This window comes from Erinaceus europaeus, chromosome 16 (assembly GCF_950295315.1).
Source record: "Erinaceus europaeus chromosome 16, mEriEur2.1, whole genome shotgun sequence".
Classification (NCBI taxonomy): Eukaryota; Metazoa; Chordata; class Mammalia; order Eulipotyphla; family Erinaceidae; genus Erinaceus; species Erinaceus europaeus.
The window spans coordinates 64644368-64649789 of NC_080177.1; positions in this window are offsets into that span (position 1 = coordinate 64644368).

Sequence of the window (5422 nt, forward strand, 5' to 3'; positions counted from 1 at the left end):
ACTGCAAATAGATCAAGTCTCTCCATTTTATGTAAAGTAATCTCATTGAATCCACAGGAATAATTGCATAATGTTGATATCTAGTGTAGATTTTTTAAATAACCACTTTAAAAAATATAAACCTGGACATTCTAGATAGAAGTAAAAAAAAAGAAACATCTCCAATAATAATAAAACACAATCAAACATAATACTCAGTCACAAGAAACTGCTTTAGTGGCTAGAAGACGGCTCTTCAGGTCATGTATACTTTGTCTTACTTGAAGATCCTGATAAGTCTCTCTCTCCCTCTCACTCTCCCTCTTCTCTTTTACCAAAGCACTAGGGATTAAACCCCGGAATTTAGGAGCCTCAGGCATGAGAGACTCTCTGCATAACCATTATGCTATCTAGCCCTGCCCCCTCTCTGTCTCTCAGTATGAATGAAAAAAATTAGTCTCAGAGCAATAAAATTGTTCACATGTGAGGAGAAAGCTTCATACAAATGCAAAAAGATTCATCCGTGTTGTCACAAATGGAAAGATTTTTATCTTTCTTTGTAATGAGCATGATGTGGAAACAAATAAGGAAGAGGTGTTTCATTGTACCAATGAAACATATAGCTTTGTAAACCATGTTATATTAATAAAAATGCTTGATATTTCATTATGTATGCCTATCATAGTCCTTATCCATTCAACTACCAAAAGAATAGAAATAAATAGCAAGGGTATGGCCAAGGATATAGACAAGTGGAAACTCTAAATTTGTTAAAAGGAATGCAAATTAATGCAGACACAACTGAAAAGTAATATGGATATTTCTAAAAAAAAAAATACAAATATCATATGACCTTATTATTTCACTTTTGATTACCACTCCAAATAATATGAAAATACTAATTCATAAAGATACATTTACTATTGTATTCATTGTAGCTTTATTCACAGTAGCTGAGATATGCAAAAAATCTAAATCTTATCAATGGTTAAAGTTTTTTTCATATAGAAAGGTTATCTCTTGTAACACTGATTCTAGGTAAGAACTTCATATTCTATCCTAAGTAGTTAAGGGAGTTGGAGGGGGGGTAGGGAGGGAACTCTTGTAAGACAGCAGGACCTCAGTTATCTCAGCTCTAAATAATTAACATGTTAAAGTGACACATCTTGGTGATGCCTCTTTTAACTATCTCAGGAGGCATATTCATAATAACTTCACTGTGAACTATAGATTGTAGCATGCCAGTAATATTGCATTCTTGGGGGTGTTTATTAGTAAAAAAAAAAAGAGCTGTAATTAGTCTAGGTAAATTGAGATATTTGAGACAGCAAATTGCTAGAGGAAAGTTATTATTTAATATTACATTTATAGTTTCAAAGAACTTTATGAGTAATTTACTATAGTATTGTGGTCCGGCAGGTGGCTAAGGCACTGGATTCTCAGGCATGAGGTCCCGCATTCAATCCCCAGCAGCACATGTGCCAGAGTGATGTCTGGTTCTTTCTCTCTCTCCTCCTATCTTTCTCAATAATAAAAAAAAATTACTATAGTATCTGTAGAACAAATTCTCAGGGAGTAAATATAATATATGTAATATATATTTGTAGTCTCCCAGTTAGTTCTCAATAAGAACAAGTCTTTCTAATGATGACTTTCTCAACAATATGTAGCAATTAAGAACAGTCATACCATGCTCAAGGAACTGGGTTCGAGTTCCCACTCCCCATCTGCAAGGGCGAGGGGGTGCTTCACAAGTAGGTCTGTAGGTGTCTTTCTCTCTGGCTCTCTGGCTCTCCTCCTCCTCCTCTCAATTTCTCTCTGCCCTATCAAATAGAATGAAAAGGAAGGGGATGCGGGGAAGAAGAGCGTTGCAGGGGCAGTAGCATTGGCAGTGATAAACCCAGTGCTAACCCTGGTGGCAAAAAACAAACAAACAAAAAAATACCTTTTAATAGCAAGCTAGTATATTATTGCGAGTAGTGGAGCCGTAGCGCAGCGGGTGCGAAGCGCAAGGACCTGCATAAAGATCCCCTGGCTCCCCACCACAGGGGAGTCACTTCAATGGCAGTGAAGCAGGTCTGCAGGTGTCTTTCTCTCCCCTCTCTGTCTTTCCCTCCTCTCTCCATTTCTCTCTGTCCTATCCAACAATGACAACAATAACAACAATAGTAACTACAACAATAAAACAAGGACAGCAAAAGGGAATAAATAAATAAAATACATATGAAAAACTATATTGTTGTGGAGCACAATAGAACAGGAAGGTTAACCAAAAGGGATGGTAGTTGTTATAAAAATGTAAATGTAGAGATAACAACTTAAATAATTTACTTTAATAATAACATAAGAATCAGTTTGGAGAGTGCAAAGTAAGGAAGGATAAAATGAGCAAACCAGTAAAATTCAGTATACTTAATGATATGATAATGGTATTAAAGATAATAGGAATATTTGAAAATGTTACTGTTGCAATAAAAGGTCAAATTCTCAATATATGTATTTGTGAAGTACAACAGAATCACATAAAAAGCAACAATAAAATGTAAAGCTGGGGACCTGCTGCCAAAGTATTTAATTAAATACTTAGAACTGCAGCCCATTAATACAAATTTTAATAGACACCTCAGATGATCCTTATACACACCAATATTTAAGAACAGTTTCTTAATAATGTAAAATATCTGCTTTCTAAATCAACTGTGAAATTTTTCACTTAAATAATGATTTGAACATAAGCTAGCTCACATTTTCTTACAAAAACTGTTATTTACTTAGTATAAGATATACTCTGGTGAAATTATGAAGATTATATCAAATGTATCTAGTATTAAAAACTTTATGAGTACACAGGACAACACTATGCTTCTGCATTCTAATGTACAGAGTAAAAATAGCCCATGCTTTTTTTTGTAGAAACAATCTTAAAAATTAATTCTGACATTTCTCCATCTCATGCTTCTAAACACATACTTTGATGTTTACTTATTGGGGTGCATGAACAACTAGGGAGATATTGAGAGCCACTTGGTATTTCAAAAGAAAGCCTAGCTGAAAGTTCTGGTTGATTATTTGTAGGCAATGCACTACAATTAGCATTTAAATAATTCAATGTTAGGAGCCATTTTCTCTGAGATTAACAATGATTCATTCTTACATGCTGTGTTTTTAATCAAAGAGGTGAAAGGTGTAGAGCATGGGACAGGAACAAAGATGTCTAGTTACAAACTCACTCTTGCAATTTGCGAGTAATGTGCTTGCCTGCATGTTTAAAAGCAACTCCAATGTGGTGTGTTGCCTATTCAGACTTTAATGAGAATGTAAATGAAGGATTACTGGTTCCACCAGAAGATAATATTTCTTTAGAAATATTGCCTGAACCTTACTGTATTATTTTCCAACTTCCAAAAAAAAAGTACAATAATGCACCTCATTAATGATATTGTCATTGTCACTTAGGAAACATGTGGAGACCTACAAACTCATTATTAATTATAGCCACATGCATCAAAGCAGAAACACTCAAATTCATCACTGTATTTTTTAATTATCTGGAAAATCAGTTCAATTTTATCAGTAATTCCCTAAAAATTACCCTATTTTTTATTAAAGTTTTTTTTTTTCAAAATGGATACTGATCAGAATCATAATATACTTTGCAACACAAACTGTTCCATTTATTCAAACCAAATTGTCTCATCCAAGAGCATGGTAAATATTACAGTAACAAGAAGGTCCCTCTCCCCCATCCCACTCTGCCTCCATTAAAATGGTCTGATTGCCCCTTGTTCAATTCTAAATGATAGATAATATCCTCTTCTCTTTTGCTTTTCTTGTCTATTATGTCCTTTAGAGAAAACCTAAAATGAGGCATTTCCTGCAAGCCTGCAGAGAGAGAACACTGAATAGGAAGCTGAAAGGAGGTATAGAGACCAGGATAAAAGGCAGTTATTAAATTTGTGAACTCTATCAGAAGACAAGAAAATAAACTGTACCACTGACTGGAAGGGTAGTGAAGTATGACATTTCATTTTTATGCAGGTCTCAGCATGATAGAAGTAACACATTGAAGAACACGGTAAAAAAGCAGTTAGTGCATTCAATGAATGCCAGCATGGCTTCTCCGCTGTTCTTTAGTTGGTCCTTTTCTGTGTCTTTGTGAACAGTACTGCAGAGATTCATATATATGATATCAGGCACCATCAACCCTTTGTGAATTTTTATGATGAGAGGCCGAAAGCTAATTCAGTGTAGCACCATGAAATCAGGTCCAGGTGTGCTTTCTATTCTTTCCTGTTTCTTCTCCTTCAGCACAGTCTTATACAGTCTGTTTTTCTCTCTTTCTTAGTCTCACTGTGTGTGTGTGTGTGTGTGTGTGCGTACGTGTGTGTGAGAAAGAGAGAGAGATTTTATATTAGAAGTATTATACATTGAAGTGGGTATTTTTCACTTTAATTCATGAAATAAAATTCAATACTATTTTCTTCTTTTGATCCTACACAAAACAGACTTTAGGTAAGCAAGGGTAGTATTTTGTACAAACACACAAAGCACACACACAGAGACATAAATATATATATATATATAATTTTTTTCTTTGTCACCACTAAGGCTTCACTACTGCAGACCAACATTTTTCAGATAGAATATCAAAAATACACACACACAGAGTAAGACATAACAGTTACAAAGATTTATTCAGTGTTGTGGGCACCAGGTGTGAACCTGGGTTGTGCTCATGAAAAAGCAAGTACACAAAGTGAGCTATACTATTGGCCAGCTTACATAATTACAGTTACTATCAGAACTTAGGGTCAATGAGATAACTCACATTTACAGTGTACCTATTTTGTCATGTGCTGGACACAGGTTCAAACCCAGTTCCTACTGCACTAGGGGAAGCTTTAGTACTGGGATATCTTTCCATTTCTCACTCTCTTTCTTTAGTTATCTGAAAAAAAAAATCAGCCCAGGATGGTAAAGTCTCAACAACAATAAAATAAAGAACGAAAATAAAAATAGCTTTACATGAGCTGTGATAAATACTAAACATAATTTAATTTTTTTCTTCACAAATATGATTTTTAGTCCCTGTATCTACCAAACTTGAAGTGAAATATTGAGCAGATCAATTATTTTTCTGTTACTATTCATTCACAATATAAAGCCTAGGTTAATAAATGGAATGTTATTTTTTCTTTAAAAAATGTAATTAAGTTTATTCATTTGATAGAGAAATTCAGATATCAAGAGGGACAGGGAAGATAGGAAGAGAGGCAAAGAGACACCTGCAGCATTACTGCACCACTCATAAAGCTTTCCCCCTGCAGGTGGGGACTGGGGAGTTAAACCTGAGTCTTTTTGCATTGTAACGTGCGCTTAATGAGGTGCACCACCACTCAGCCTCCAAAAGTTACTTCCTATGTAATTGGAAAGCTCCTATCAT